The following is an 18,240-nucleotide window of genomic DNA, read 5'->3' on the forward strand; positions in this document are numbered from 1 at the left end:
CATTACACCGGTATTATCACTTTCATCTCATTCAGACGCTAAATAACCTAAAATGTTGATAAAGCGTCGTAAAATAACCTATTAAAATAATAATAATGGTAATAATAGTAGTAGCAATAATAATAACAATAATAATAAATACATTACATATTAATTTTCAATTTTACAACAGCATAGTTAAAATACAGTATTTACTATATGTCATGGGTTAAGGTGAAGTTGCGCAACCTGACATGTGTTCAACAAGCAATTCCACGAACTAGAATGTGAGTTTTTAATTTAAATTTGAATTTTGATATTGTCCGACAGTCTCTGACATGGTCAGGGAGAGAATTCCAGAGGCGTGGAATAGATATGCTGAAAGATGATGAGTAGAAGGATGTTCTGTGCAGAGGAATAGAGAGAAGGTACATGTTCCGGGTTCGAGGTAGTGAAAGGTAAACAAAACGAGATGCTAGGTAAGAGGGTGTGGAGGTGTGGATGATTTTAAATAGTAATAAGAGAGAGTTGAAGAATCTTCTTTCTTTAAGTGGACTCCAAGACAACAATCCTAGTGACGGTGTTACATGATCGAATTTTCTAATGTTACAAACGAAACGAACGCAGATATTGTCATCATGCTGTAGTCTATGGGCAAGATCAGTATTTAGATTCGTGAATAGAGAATCGTAATAATCGAAGTGGGGCATCACTAAAGTTTGGGTCAGATTCTTTTTAAGGCTAAGAGGTAAAACGTTGGTTAAGTGTTTGAGGGAATGAATTATGGAAAACTTTTTCTTACATATGTAGGTCACTTGACTTTGAAAATTTAAATTTGAATCTAAATATATCCCTAAATTTTTTACTGTCTTACTATATGTAATTGTAGTATTATTAATTTTTGTGTTTGAAAGAGTGGCTAGATCTATTTTGTTTAATGCTCGTTGGTGGCCCATTATTATAGCTTGTGATTTGTCTGGATTATTATTTAATTTTTCAATTATTTACTTTTTATAGTTACACTACTATTCTTATAAATTCGCCAGCGTACTATATATCTTAAAAATAACTTCTGTGCCGCGAAAGAAAAAGTGATATGTTGGATTAAATAATTCACAAATATTTTATAGATCTGGGCGTAACGTAAGCCCGGCATCAGTTTTCGAGCCGTCACTGAAGTCGCAGAAGGAAGGGTACATTTAAGGAATATTCACTACATTCCGTCACGCAATGGGGTGCACGATACACTTTATCTGATTTAATATTACCACGACTGATATAGTTTATCCGAGATCAAATATCTAGTGTTCACAGCAATATTTCAGCAAGGGAATCTAAGAATACTTTGTAATATTATTAGGGTGCAGTGTGCTTGGGTCAGATTTGTTGTTTGTTTGTAACTGAGGAATACGGTTATATATTAGGGCAGCCGTGGCGAAAATGCGGCTCGGGAGCACATTGTGGCTCGCAATGACAGCTGTGCTTTTCTCTTGCTTCCTACCTCCCCCAACCCCCTCCCTCTCACTCACTGGAGTCAAACTGCGTTCCATTTGTATTTTTATTTTATTTGGTTATTTTACGACGCTGTATCAACATCTAGGTTATTTAGCGTCTGAATGATATGAAGGTGATAATGCCGGTGAAATGAGTCCGGGGTCCAGCACCGAAAGTTACCCAGCATTTGCTCGTACTGGGTTGAGGGAAAACCCCGGAAAAAACCTCAACCAGGTAACTTGCCCCGACCGGGATTCGAACCCGGGTGTGGACGTTGCATTCGTATTTGTCTCTGACCTGCGAGTGGCGTATCGTCGCAATGTCTCCCTCGAAGCCATGTACCTCTATTTAAAAAAAAAATATTTGTCTCTGACCTGCGAGTGGCGTATCGTCGCAATGTCTCCCTCGAAGCCATGTACCTCTACAAAAACGAAAGTTTCAAGTAGGATGGGAGGATGCATTTTTTTGCTGCCAATATGATGAGAATATTAAATGTATGATTTGTTCACAATCATTACTAGGAAACGGATGTATAACATAAAACGGCATTATACTACTGTACATGTCACTCATGAAAGATTAAAAGGTTGTTATTATTATTATTATTATTATTATTATTATTATTATTATTATTATTATCATCATCATCATCATCAGCTCTGTACATTGATCCTTTTTCAGCAGATGTACGAATAATACGGTTAGATCTTCAATTTACACTCACAGATTTACTTACAAATTGATGTTAGAAGAAAGCTAGATGATTGTAAGGACTTGGCAAATGTTGAACTTTTCAAATCCTTGTCAAAAATTAAATATCCGAAGCTTCGTTCTTTCGCTTGCTCCGTTGAAGCCATGTTCGCTGCAACTTACGTTTGTGAAAAATTATTTTCAACAATGAAAACAGTAAAAACCAAATTTAGATCACGACTGACAGGCAAATACCTTCGTGATCAGCCACGACTGACAGTAAGTGACATAAATTCCTGATTTTCAAACTCTGTCGCAGAAACATTCTGAAGACAGTTAATTTTAGGTTGTGATGTGTCCTATGTTTTCTTATTCATTTCTTTCTTCGTTACACGTACTAAACTTTAGTTCGGAACCTTATACTGTATAAAATTATATTTAAGTGCTTCACGTAAGGAAAATGAAAATCCGTTAACAAGTCAGACAATTGCTTCACTTCCCCTTCGGGTGTCCGCCTCCCTCCATAGGTGCTATGAACGTTGCAGGTTACACAGTGGCTCGGCGCACGATTACATTTTCGCCACGGCTGTATTAGGGGAATGAGTTTGAGCCAACGATATTCCGTCTGAATATGTCGTTTCTTTGTAAAGTTGGAAGAGATCGCAAACGAAATCTGGTGACGTGCACAAATGCACCTAGTACCTCTCTTTCAAAGACAATTCGTCCTATTTATCTTCACAAGAAATAGGTGATTGTATTGTTTTTGACGTGACTGAGATTAAGTCAACTTTCCCAAAAATTGAACAGTTTAGCGACTATCTTGTAGATTAGGGCCTACTACATACCTGACAAGGCCGCATTCCAGTAGCGGCTGGTGCCCGAAATTCTCGTTGAGACCTGATGTAACTAGTTTAAGTAGGATATCTCCCATACAAAATGTTTATTATTCGTGATATTAATTGTTATTATTATTATTATTATTATTATTATTATTATTATTATTATTATTATTATTATTATTATTATTATTAACGAAAAATGTCACTGACCAAATAAATTACTATATTCTGAGTTTATTCAGTGACGGTTTTATTGTTATGAAGCTATGCATATTGTGCTCAGTTGAAGAAATGTGTGTTGAAATTCCCCTGGCAATATTTTTTAGGTTGCTGAAGCCATAGATATACTCACTGCTCTTCCCCTCCCCCCGATATCAACAAGCACAGCCAACAAATTTTATTTCGCACCACATAACCATTTATGTTGACCATACGAAGATGCATTGAAAGCTCGCGTTTTAACATTACTTTTTCTAAGAAAAGAAATTGGTGATCGCGTAGGTATCCCTTTATTTAAAACTTCCGTTCTTTAAATATTATTTATTCTCGAAAAAAAGATATTCTATCAACGTATTAATTGTATCATCTTTTTCTCGCATCTGTTTCTATTTTCCCGAAAAGAAAAGCAACACTAGACCACCATTGTGCTACGAAGTACAATAGTAAGACATCCTCTCATAAGTAATAAATTGAGATATAAGGGGAGAGAACAGTGTGGGCTCACGCCTGTTACACAGTGAGAATTTTTGTATTATTTATGGCTTTTGAGAAGACGAGTCACCACTGATATTCTCATCCCCTCCCTTTCTTGAGACCGGTCATAGGCTGGGAGAAGTTGAAGCTTACCAGGCCATGAGGCCAGAAGAATTGTGCCTCATTTCCAGCTTTTCAAGTCCAACCTCAAAGCCTGCGAAAACATACGAAATGCAGAAGCCAGAATGCAAAATGTATCAGGCCTCAGAAACAAATTTTATTGCAAAGCAGATCTAAATACATTACAAAGTTTTCAAGTACTGTATGCTTCATTCAGATAACTAATATATTACATAAAGTTCCAAAATTTAAGTTCAATTAAGTCAAATGACTGAGTTCCTGCCTCACTTGCCTCAGCCAATCAGCCGCCACTGCCGCATTCCCTCCTACAATATGGGCCAAGCAGTCGTCTGTAATCACTCACACAACCAGCGCATGTGAGGCCTTTCATAGAAAATTCAACGCTTTATTTTACAGCTCACAATCTGAGATTTTAAAATAATTTGAGTTTAAAAAAGACATTCAAACAGAAACTTATTTGAAAATTAATAGAATGAACAAGCACTTTTTCTATTTAGACAGACGACTCATATGACTGCACTTAGTTAAAAAAAAATCAATTCACTTTTTTCACGACGTGGTTTGCGACATTAAAATATAAGAGCATAATTATTAACCACACCATGCGTTTATTGGTGCGCCAGTCCGCAGCCTGAGAAAGTAGGACGGAAAGTTGTGCTCCGACATCTTACGTCACTGATGTCAAAGCAAGCGCAATTTTCTGACCTTGACGTCGTGCGCGGGCATTAAGCGCTAGGTATGCTAGGAGGAATAAGCAGCCTGTTGGATTAAGAAAACAGTGGTGCACAAACTTCAAAGGGAACGTGAAGTTTTATGTCATTATTTTATATGGCTTCTTCCTGGTTGGTATTTTCTATGTCGTCTGTAAAACAAAAGTACTAAGACATATTTCTTAGCCTAATATTTCAGTTGTGTTTTAAACGTTAATAACATAATAAAGAGTAACGAAGCAATATTCACACAAAATTCCATAATAACTACAACTATACTGTACTAAGTGAATTAAACACATCATTCATAAAGAAAGTGTTATCCCAAAGAAAGACACTGAATATGACATGATAAGTTGAAATTGATATTGATGGTATCTTCAGCCTTATAAAAGTAATCAAAACAATATTATAGTACAAAGCAAATTGTCTAATTATATGTTTTTAAATGTAACTAATATTACATAATAAAACTCTTTTTGCATTGTGCTTTTAGGTGATATTGATGCGCAACTTTCTATTATCAGAATATTAAAATATCTCGAAATCTGCTGAAGCTATAGAGCTGACGTTTTACCAACACATAGGCATATATATTTTGTTTGTGATGAAACATTATTTGCTTTGTTAATTCATTTCCTTACAAACATTTTCCATGCGAATATTTTCAAACATTTTAATACACAATTTTCAATAATACGTATTTACGACAAATTTTTTTTAGTACCTGTAAGGCTACTAAACAAAAATATCTGGAAATTTCACTTTTCTGTAAAAAAAAAAGTAGAGAAAATATTCCCTTTGAATAAAAAAGCAAACTTGTGAAAAATGAACATTAAAATCAAAACTTACATTCTTATAATTCACTTATACTTCTCAGACAAATCTAAAAATTAACATGGATACAGTTTTAATAAGTTCTCATCCCTTTAGCCATTGAATCAGTGCTGGCCATCCCTGTATATAGCTCGACCAAGCGGCATATACTACAGGGACATCATTTTATTTTTACTAACATTTCTAATATTAACCTGGCTATACCTTTGGATCAACGATTAAGAACCGGAAACACCGTTTGCTACCTCCTTCCACGACTGAAGTTCGAAGATACTGGCGTAATATACAAACAACTCACTTTACTAGGTATAGGAGGGAAGAAAAGTAGTTCATCCAATTACGTAAACCAGGAAATATCGCGATTTTGTGTTTTATAATTTTCATTGGGTTTTCGTTTAATAAAAATTCAGTACAGTATTAACAATGACTGTTTTAACTCACGAACTGAAATTTCCATGCGGACGTATTCATCATGCAGTGTATATTATACTATCTACAACACATTACGTACACTATAGAGAATGAAGTTGAATTGAAAAATAATCATAATATGGATATTTAAACACAATTTTGAAAATGGTGGCCGTTCATTTCGATACATTCTTCAGCTCTAATGTGCATATTATCGCACTATAAACTATTGTACGTAATTCCAATTACCAGGTTCGTACTTCGTATCAGTAACTCATGTTGAAATAATTCTGTACCTACTGTATAAAAGAGACCTTACGTGCTGTAAATTCAATCTGCACTTCTGCCCGATCCGAAAAAATAAAATTGCTAAGACATACTATCTATTCTCCGTCCAAGTAGTTACGTCGCAGCGTCATAGAAAGGGGGGAAATCACGTGGCAGTTAATTACTTAACGAGGCCCTTTTATTTAAATTATTTTAAACAATTGTATGGTGATAATATTACGTAGACGTCCAAATCCTAACAGAAATTAATGTTCCCAGAAAAGAGCTAAGACAGTCCAGCCACTAGCATTTACAGAGAGGCGAATAGAAGCAGGTGGGGGACACCGGGATGCGACGTAAGCAAATGGAAAATGATGCAATATTGAAAGCTCTTTCGTCACTGGAAAACGCGAACATATTTTTGGAACGTACTGTTTACTATGACCGTAAGGCTACTGTGACTGTATATGCGGTCTTAGATCTGTGTGGAGGACGGTTGAACTTCATTAGTAGAAGGGGTGGGAGTGAAGTACATTCAAAAACTCAGGTACAATAAAAATTGAAGTAAAATTGAAGTGATGTCCCTGTATATAGCTCGACCAAGCGGCATATACTACCTCTTTCGTCTGTCTCTTTCCTTTCCGCTGTAAAGCTCTCAGGCTCTCTTGGGCTCTAAAGCGTGTGCTTGCTCCTATGGGCATCAGTTGACATCACTGTCTTACGTGGTACCAACCTAAAACAGTGTTCTTGAATTTATATGACTTAGTGGAGCAAAAACTTTCAGATGGCGCAAGAACAATATGGCGCTTATGCAAGTGGAGCTAAGTGTTTTTCATATGCCACTCATATATTAAACTATGTGTGTTATAGAGACGGTTGGATATGAATTGAAGGTGAGAGGAGGCAACCTACTAAGTAAGGCATGTTTTGCAAAGCACTTGGAGGCAAGAGACACGTGCATTGCACTTAAAGGTAAATTCTGAGAATGACATACTGAGAATTGACCTTTAAATCCAGTGCACGTGCACATCTGTAACTGTGGAATAAATCCACATCTATCTCTCTATTGAAAAATCTTAATGAAGAACGGTGCTGAGGGGAATTATATAGAAGAATGTGAAATATTGGCCTTGTGCTCAGAGAAGCAATGAAGGACATGGGCAATTTTTCTGTGTAAGCCAGCATTCACGCGGAAAATACTATTGAAACCCAACGCGGTGGAGAAAGGCTGCATATAATTACACGTGTTTTATGACATGGTGCTGACTCGGGTTACTGGGCGTCCAAGTGCTCCACATCAGTTTGATATTTTTAGTCTTCCCCTATCACGTAAGCAAGCAGTCGAATGATTTATTGCGGCCGACGAGAAGCAAAGCAGAGGTGCACATGGCACAACCGCACCAAAATAATCCTCGGTGAAGCCTCTCGGTCTTCGGAGCGCTCGCCATTGATAAAAGTTGATGAACAGCGACGAGGAAATGCCATTTTTTTTGTGAATGACCAAAATACCATTCCAGGAAACATGGGAATCACTCTCATGGTTCAGCCGGCCCTCTAGCTATTACCAGAGTCTAGAATATTCAGTCACGAAGCTTGAGTTGTGAGGGTGCCAGGAACAATAGACTGTGCAGGTACTGTTTAGCATTGTCTGTGATGAGGCGATAGTAGCGATCCTAGTGGTTAGCAACTATATACGGATGCATATTTACTACGTATGAAGCTTCGTGACTATATATAGACTGTGCTATTGTGTCAAGATGGGAGCGAGTGACAGATTCTCTTTGATTCATTCAGTTTGAATTATTCGTTGGTTAACTGACTGACTGTGATAGAGTCAATATGTGACCGAATATACGAGTGAATAAGTGAACCGCCTGTTTCTAGAAAATGAGAGTAAGATACTAAGGGTGCTATTCATAGACATTTCGCTAACCCGCGCTACGAGCGTGCTAAACTAACCCCGGCTATCGACTGGTTACTTGTACAGGATTCATATCATATATCATATAATATCATATCATGTATCATATCATATATCATATCGTATGATATCATATCATGTATCATATATCATGTATGATGTCATATCATATATCATATCATATCATATCATATCATATCGTATGATATCATATCATATATCATATCATATCATGTATCATATCGTATGATATCATATCATATATCATATAAAAACATATCACATCATATCATATCATATCATATCATATATCATATCATATATGGCTTTAATGGTTTTTGGACTTTAATGTACTTAACATAAGACAAATTTATTATATTGTATTAATAAAATTCATACATAAAAATCGAAATAATTTTGAATTGTATTCTCATAGTTATGAAACAAAAGGTATGAATTCTTTAAAATTGTTTGAACAAAAATGCAACACTGTTACGGTATTAGTAGTAGTAATTTAGGCCCAAGAATATATAACAAATTTATATTTAAATATCCTAATGTTGTCAATTCTAATAGTTCTAGTATTAAATTTAAAAAGTTATGTATGGATTTTATAAAAATTGAAAAACTGTAAATTTAAATCTGTATATTATAATTGCATAGTAGACATAAGACAAATTTGTATTGTATACTTATTAATTTCAATTCTGGAATCCGCCCCTGAGCACGAGTTGTACTCTTTCAGGGGTGAGCTCAAGTTTTTCTGTATATATTATATTTTATGTTTCAATCGTTAGCAAAATAAAAATAAATAAAATAAAATATCATATCATATCATATATCATATCATACCATATCATATCATACCATATCATATCATATATCATATCATATCATATCATATCATATCATATCATATCATATCATATATCACATCATATCATATCATGTCACATCGCTAACACTGGTTTATGAATACAAGGAACGTTAGTTCGCTGATCATCCACCGGAAGCCCACGCTAAGATTGTCTATGAAACGGCCCTTAAAGATTAATTAATTAATTCATTCATTCATTCATTCATGCTTTCATTGATAATCGATTGGTTGGTTAGTTGATTGTGGATGAGTGAACGTGTAAGGGAACGTAGAGTGAATAAATGAATGTACTTTAATTCAATTATAATGTGACTGTAAGTGATTAATTATTGAATTAATTCATTCATTCACTCATTGATTATCGACTGATTGGTTGATTGCGTTTGAGTGAATGTGTGAGGAAACGTGTGAGTGGTGAATAAATGATATTACTCTTATGATAAAGTGAGTGTAATTGGTTGATTTATCATTTGATTGATTGATTTATTTATTTGTTGATTGATTGATTTATTTATACATTTATTATTTATTTATTTATTTATTTACTTATTCTCTCATTGATGATCGATTGGTTGGTTTGATTGATTGGTTCACTATGATTGACTAAATGTGTAAACGAACTTACGAATCAGTAAACGTCATTATTGTTGTGAAAGTGAGTGTACATAATCGATTTATCAGTAATCGATCGATTAATTTCTTTGTTAATTTACTCATCGCTTCGTTAGTTGATAAGTTGACTGTGAGCTAATGTATCAGGGAAGCTACGGGTGAATAAATAAACTTAGTGTTATGATAAAATAAATATGTTTTTGGTTGATGAATTGATTGATTGGTACATGAAATGATAGAGTGATTGCTTCACTCATTCATTCATTTGTTCATTCCTTTGATGATCGTTTGTTTGGTTGGTAGGTTGACTGTGATTGAGTGAATGTGTAAGGTAGCGGTCATCAGCACAGTGCGCCCTCGGGGTAGCGTCTATTAACAGCTGATAAACATTGTACTGTCGTGCATCTGTGGCTGCTGGCGGGTATGCTCTATCTTTCTCTCTCCCTCTCTCTCCCCCTCTCCCTTCTGCACAACAGTGCATATTCCGAGACACTCCATACCCTTTACCCATTTCGCCATATGCTGACGACCACTGATGTAAGGGATCGTATGTTAAAGTGAGTGTACGTGATTGATTCCTCAAGTGATTTATTTATTTATTTATTTATTTATTTTTTTATTTGTTTATTTATTTATTTACTTATTTACGTATTTACTTATGTACTTATTTACTTATTTATTTATTTATTTTTTTGTTCATTTATTTGTTCATTTATTTGTTCATTCATTTGTTCATTCATTTGTTCATTCATTTGTTCATTTATTTGTTCATTCATTTGTTCATTCATTTGTTTGTTTGTTTGTTTGTTTATTTATTTACTAGCCGTACCCGTGCGCTCCGCTACACCCGTTAGAAATAAATATAAAGTAATTACATAATTAAAATAGGACATTTGATCCAGGGAACGTATTTGATACAAGGATAAATCTTTTATTATGTTACTTAATTTAAATTGTATCAAAAAAATTAAAATGCGATTATTTTGATCCAGAGACCACTCATTTGGTCATAAAAATTATTTTAGGAAATACAGGAAACTAATGCCTATCAAGTTTTCTGTGCATAAGAAGCTATTTTAATCTTACCTGTCCTCGATTCTCTTAGAAGTTACTGTAATAACATTATAGCATTACGTCCATTTAGAGAAACTAAAATTTCCAATGGTGAATTAATAATTAATTATATAAATCGGTTAATTTAGCTTCCGATATTACTTCATACAAACATAGAAACATTCTCTGTAGGCTACCGTATGTTTCACAGGTTTCGATTGCTGTTGTCCAAGGCCCCTTATATATGACGAAGTCATTTGTTTTTTATTTCATTACACCGCCTTAGATAGCGTTGTCATTGCAATTTTTAAACTCATTTATCTCATTAAATATCAGTCCTATCAAACTTTGCATGGAATAAAACTTATCGGAAATTATTTTTAAAGAAACATTTGTTATGTAATATTTTTCACGAAAATTAATAATAAGGGAGATATTTCGATTTATTTAATTCAAGCCCCCTTATAACCCCCCTTTTAAATAAAATATTTTGAATGCCATATAGCCTAAATTCTAAGTTACAACGAACTTAATTTATATTCAAATTTTCATATAAATCGGTTCAGCCATTATCGCGTGAAAAGGTAACAAACATACAGACAGACACACAAAAAAAAATTTCAAAAAAGCGATTTTCGGTTTCAGGGCGGTTAATTATATATGTTAAGACCAATTATTTTTGAAAGGTCAAAAATTACCAGAAAAATTTCGGCTACAGATTTATTATTAGTACAGATGTAGATTTATTCATTCATTCACACATTGATAATGGATTGGTTGGTTGATAAATTCACTGTGATAAATAGCTAACTATACTCTAATTCCGATGAACTATTCGATAAATATCAGTGTGATAATAATATAATTTGCAGATTTTATGAGAGTAAGTTCCATTGCTTTTGGCAGTGAAGTCATAAAAATTGTGTGTCATTTTTTCAAAACTCTTGACGTGCCTGGAACACAATCTCACTAGAATGTCAGCACGTTCCGTCTGGCTTGCATGCACCAAACTTTCATAGCATATGGAAATCAATATATTAAATTTCCGGTCAAAGAATCAGAATTTATATTCGTTCACAGTATTTGCCTTGTAAAAGTTGTCTACATTGTATGAGCTTTCAGATTTCTCACTTCCAGCACGATTGCCAAAGTTCGTACACAAGAACAAAGTTCCACGACGAGCCATCCTTCATTAACTGACGGCAAGGTAGCTGACAAGAACTTTACTGTAATAGATACAAACTGGAGCTCAGTGAATAAAATGATACAAGCGGCAACGTTGCATCATTTATTTTTCTATTATGTCACCAGGAAATCATAGCCCCATATCTTCGTAATTAATTATGATATGCGGTTAAGTTATTTAAATCAGGCATCTCGTTCTGAGGTTACGAAAATATAGCCCAACTAAACTTGATTGAATGTTAATTTTTTAACAAGGTATTCAATTAAAAGTTGGTAATGAGGCATTATTTCAGGTCATCTTGAAGTTACATGAGTTAGTGAGATGAGGAAAAATATCTGTAAGTACAATGGAGCATTAGTGCAATTACCCTACTGGCAGAGGAAATTCAAAACAATATTAGAAAACAAAATTAAAAACACGAAAGTACAAAATATTCACAACAATTCACAGTGATATAACTCACATGAAATAGGAGTTGATAATCGAAAAAAAAAATTAAGAATATTCAGAGCATTGTATGAAAATTTGTTCCTGCGAAATTTTAAGTAAATACTTGAATTGTAGTGATAAAAATTTCAATATAATTATGAGGAACAACTAATCAAAACGTTAAATTGTTACATGAAATAAAATTTTCAGGAGACACAAAAAATGCGTACTTACAAAATTACAGTTATTTATTTATTTATTTATTTGTTTATTTATTTACTTACTTATTTATTTACTTATTTATTTACTTATTTAATTATTTACTTATTTATTTACTTATTTATTAGATTATTTATTTATTTACTTATTTAATTATTTATTTATTTACTTATTTATTTAGTATTTTTTTTAATTTAGTTATTTACTTATTTACTTATTTATTTACTTATTTACTTATTTATTTATTTCTCTAATTTATTTATTTAATTTACTTAATTTATTTTTTTTACTTAATTAATTAATTCATTAATTTATTTACTTATTCATTTATTTATTTATTTATTTATTTACTTATTTATTTATTTACTTATTTATTTAGTAATTTATTTATTTACTTATTTACTTATTTATTTACTTATTTACTTATTTATTTATTTCTTTAATTGTTTTTTTAATGTATTTTTAATTAATTAATTAATTTATTTATTTATTTATTGTTTATTTGTTTGTTTGTTTTTAGTCACTCCATGCAACTTAATATAAATGTTGTCCTGTAAATCCAATAGGAAATAAGTGTATGACGTCCAATTATTGACTGAAATACGCGACTTAACAGTTGAACCAAGATCTCGCCTCAAGTTTGATTTATAACTGTAGATAAGTATATTTTGCTTTGATGCGTTTTGACAGTATACTTTATTCAGTCTACCAGAAATCTCAGCGATTGTTTGTTCCAATCTCTTTGTAAATGTATGGCAATAAGAATGAAAATGTTGTTTCACTTCAACGCTTCTTAATTCTTTAAGAGCTCAGTGGAGAAAATGCAATATTAATTAATAAAAGGATAGTAGTAACAATGAGCGTGGCAAGTAGCTTGAATTCGCCTTTCTGACTGCTCTTTGCAATCTATAAAAATAATTACCCAAGTGCGACTTGATATTTTGCCAAATCCCTTTGTAACGAAACCTAATTTGTGCGTAGTTGAAACAGCTTAAAGGTGAATATATACACACTAAGAGATCATAGCCATTGTCTTGTTTTCTGTCTCGAAAGAAGCCTTTTATGAACAGAATGTATGAGGTATCCTTTTATGAGCTATAAAAAGAAAGAGCCGTTCTGCTTTATGTAAGCGAAAGTCGTAATTCGGTTAATTAGTTTAAGATTCGCATTGACATTACGAATACGTGAAATCGATTTATTGTAAGATCATTCTATTCGTTAGCTGAATATAGTGATATAAACGATATATTTTTTAGACAGAGTGACAGAGTAATTTTGAGGGAAAAATTTTTCCCGAGCCGGGTATCGAAAACGGGGCTTTGTTTAAACGTACCAACGCTCTACTAACTGAGCTACCCGGGAACTCTACCAGACACCGATCCAACTTTTCCCTCTATATCCACAGACCTCAAAGTGGGCTGACAACCGTCAAGCAACCAACATTGAGTGCACACTAACTCTGTGTGACTTAAATTGTTGTTCGATACCCGGCCCCGGAACAATTTTTCCCTCAAAATTATTCAAATCAACTTTACAGGGAGTTATACCTCAAAGCTTGATTTGCATAATACACATCACTGTTCGTTAACTGAACACCACAATTTAAGTCACACGGAGTTAGTGTGCACTCAATGTTGGTTGCTCGACGGTTGTCAGCCCATTTTGAGGTCTGTGGATATAGAGGGAAAAGTTGGATCGGTGTCGGTTAGAGTTCCCGAGTAGCTCAGTTGGTAGAGCGTTGGTACGTTTAACCAAAGGTCCCGGGTTCGATACCCGGCCCCGGAAAAATTTTTCCCTCAAAATTATTCAAATCAACTTTACAGGGAGTTATACCTGAAAGCTTGATTTGCATAATACACGTCACTCTTCGTTAACAGAACACCACAATTTAAGTCACACAGAGTTAGTGTGCACTCAATGTTGGTTGCTTGACGGTTGTCAGCCCACTTTGAGTTCTGTGGATATAGAGGGAAAAGTTGGATCGGTGTCGGGTAGAGTTCCCCAGTAGCTCAGTTGGTAGAGCGTTGGTACGTTTAACCAAAGGTCCCGGGTTCGATACTAGGCCCCGGAACAATTTTTCCCTCAAAATCATTCAAATAAACTTCACAGGGAGTTATACCTGAAAGCTTGGTTTGCAGAGTGACAGAGTGTTTGAAAAACAAGCCAAAATATTTTGATTAGCAGGTAAATAGCAATTGAAAAATATCGCTTAGCTTTCTCCTTACTCTAGACTAGTAATGCACAAATTCCTGCACTCTTCGAGACTGAAACTACGTACATATTTCAAGCACGCGGAACCGGTTCTTAGCCAAAGGGGTGACATAATATCTGAGGAAGAGTTAAGAATGAGCGAGCTGTTCGATGGTGCAAATAATGTGAAATAATTCACGTGTTTAAATGTTATAAGCAATGGAATTAGGCCTAATTACAAATATCTCAGCTGGACCTAAGACAATTTCAACACACTTAAAAAGAACACATAGTAACGAAATGCTTCTTTGAAAAAGAAATTAACATAAAACATCCTGAAAATCCTGCACTTTATTTGCAATACAGAAGCCCGTAGAACACGACTCAATTTCGGGAATGAAACTACAGTTCTGTATGGTTTGAATATTTTTTCTTTTTGTTTCGGTGTAAAAATGAAGGATATTGATATATGATAACAGGAGTAATTAATGTAGGACATGCAATATACAGTTTTTTATGAAACGACATTCCGAAATTAGCCCCTGCTCATAGTAAGAATTTTTTCTGTAGTTAACGTGTGTCGTGCCGCTTTAATATTGTAGAACTCACGATCGCAGATTACCTGACATTTGCCTCACTGTTAGGGAAAACCACCGAAAAAACACAAGGTAATCAGCCCAAGCGAGACTCAGCCACTGGCTAAGGAGCTTGCCTACCGATCCGGAGTTGCGCTCGGGGCAGAGGAAAATATCAGATGATAGACGATTTCTTACAAACAGAATCAACATGGTCTGCCCAAGTAAGTGTGCTGTGCACAGTAATACCAAGAAGCTTAAAATTATTTTTTTCCATGACTGTACTACTAAATAAGAAAGATGCAATTTTACTTTCATTTAAAATAAATTTATTAGAACTAAACCATTTCTTGGCTTTATTAAAAACGGAATTAGTAAGAGTTTTCAATTCATTAATATCACTTTGACTTGTCAAGAAAGTGGCGTCATCAGCGAATACCACAGAATAAGCAGAGACATTGCACATCAAATCTTTAACCATTATTAAAAATAAAATAGGACCTAACACTGATACTTGAGGCACACCATATTTTACATTCATGAGCTTAGATTTATTGCTATCAATGAAGACACACTGCTGACGGTTACTAAAATAAGACACAAGTAATTTTAATTCATTGCATCTAATACCATAATATTGTAATTTTTCTAATATAACATGCGAAACACAGTCGAAGGCCTTATTTATATCACATAATGTAGTTTATGGTCCTCGAGAGCTTCTAAAATATAACTAATAAAACTAATAACAGCTTTGGTTGTATTAAAATTAGATCTGAATCCATAATGAGATTTAGAAAACATGTTATTAGTTGAGCTCGTTACAGAAATTTTAATTTAAAATTTTGTATCATTTCAAACATTCCGTGATGGTTCTCAGATATTTTATCTTTCCTGGTTGAATTTTACTCCAATCTCCTTTTCAGAATGTCAAAATTTCACTGAGACTGCTATAAACTTGTAGAATTTTAAGATTATATCTGTTTGTCCTCCTTTATAAAGTTTTAGCTATAGCTGATTCCCATTATTTTTTACTTAATATATTAATTAAATCTTCAACTTGATTATGGGTAATATGACAACTAATGCAGTTTTTGATCGTATTGGACATTTCACCTTACTTCTGATGTAAAGACACTCCAGTGGGGAGTATATAGGTCATGGAGGTAGAGCTCCGTGCTTTCATTACCTCGGAACTGGAATGAAATGGTGTCGTCAAGACGCTCTCCGAGCGCATTTTAATACGGAAAAAAGCCGGTTCTTAATTTGGCACCAAGCTGAATGGTCCTCGGGACCGTTATGGAAACTTTCGCAATGAAAAATTCCCGCCGTCATAATGGATTTAACCCAGGATCTTCCTGTCCGTAGCCACTTCCTTTAGCAACTGAGACGTTGGGCCTCCTCGTTTCTGATATGTTATTAAAATTATGGAGTAATGTTAGAATGATGTTATGGTAAACGGGAGTACCTCATGAATTCCCACTAAACTGAGTTAATAATAGTAATAATAATAATAATAATAATAATAATAATAGTAATAATTTATTTCAGCTGGCAGAGTTAAGGCTGTAAGGCCTTCTCTTGCACTCAACCAGCAAAAAGAATAGCCTATATACATATGCATGAACTTACAAAGAATTCAACAATTTGATTTAGATAAGAGCTACATGTATACAAGAGTTATTTACGAATTAAACAACAAAATACTATGAACTATTGATTAAACAATGGAATACAAACTATGTACCATAATTAAGCTAAAATAAATAAAATGTTAATATATTTCAAGTAATGTTAGATAATGGAAAGAGATTACTATGAGACAATTTTGAAAATACAGCACTATCAGGATGCATGTCTAAAGGAAAGAGTAACAATGTAGACAGTGATAGTTTAAGTCAGTATGATTGGAGTGAAATGCTAAGAAGGTTATCTTTTAAGCTGTTTTTAAAAGTGTTAATTGTCTTGCAGCCCCTAATATTTGTGACAGGGAATTCCATTGTCGCGAGGTGGATACTGTAAAAGATGACGAATAACGAGATGTTCTACGAAGAGGTATACATAACGCGCCACAGATAAGTGATCTGGTATTTACCTCGTGGTTAGAGTATAGATAAGAGAAACGAGACGAAAGGTAATTTGGTGTTGAAGTGTACAGAATTCGAAAGAGTAAAGACAAAGAGTGTAAAGTTCTACGTTCCTTAAGTCGGAGTCACGAAAGACTTGCGAAGGACGGTGATCATATCGTCGGATGTTGCACACGTATCTGACGCACATATTCTGAACTCGCTGTAACTTGACTGACAGTTCAGAACTTAGGTCACTTAACAAAACGGCACAATAATCGAAATGCGGCATTACTAGGGTTTGTACTAGGGTAAGTTTTAGTTGCTAGGGCAAGAAGTTTCTTAAGCGACTCAAACAGTGAATGGAGGAACAGATTTTTTTTGCAGTTATTTCAGTTATTATCCACCACAGGCAAATTCAAACGATACAGCACTTTGTAAATCTTTCTACAATATGGCTATTTCCATGCATACATACTGACTATGAACTGACGCAGAATGTAGAAGTTTTCACAAGGAAGGAAGGTTTCGTCCAATTTCTCTGTTTCTCTGACTGAAGATCAGAATTTATCCCGCAGATTCATACTTTACTCCCTACCCTCTGATAAGATATATTTTGATTTATAACATACTGAGCAAGAGCCATCCAGAAAATTGCGGCTATCAAAAGAAAATCCATCTGAACTGGAAAGGACGCAACCCTCTACACGGAATCCTTTTGAGAGTCCTCTATATTGGGGGGAGGGTGAAATATATAGGTACAAAACAATAACACGGAAGAGAAAATCTTTTCTCAGCGGTGTAGTCTTTCAGTAAATGTCGAAGAATTGCAAATAAATTATGTTATCCTTCCATTTTATTACATATTCATTCAGATGGAAGGAAAGCTATAAGGATCTGAAGAAGACTCTTTCAATATTACAGGGCTTAAGATGGTCTTTTATGTAGCAATACAATCGTAGCATGTGTTTATACTTCACATTTATCTTAAGGGGTCTGTCCTGAAATATGAAAATCTTACAAATTTTAACGTATCTTCCTGAAATTTTTA

The sequence above is a fragment of the Periplaneta americana genome, chromosome 10 (genome assembly GCF_040183065.1).
Source record: "Periplaneta americana isolate PAMFEO1 chromosome 10, P.americana_PAMFEO1_priV1, whole genome shotgun sequence".
Classification (NCBI taxonomy): Eukaryota; Metazoa; Arthropoda; class Insecta; order Blattodea; family Blattidae; genus Periplaneta; species Periplaneta americana.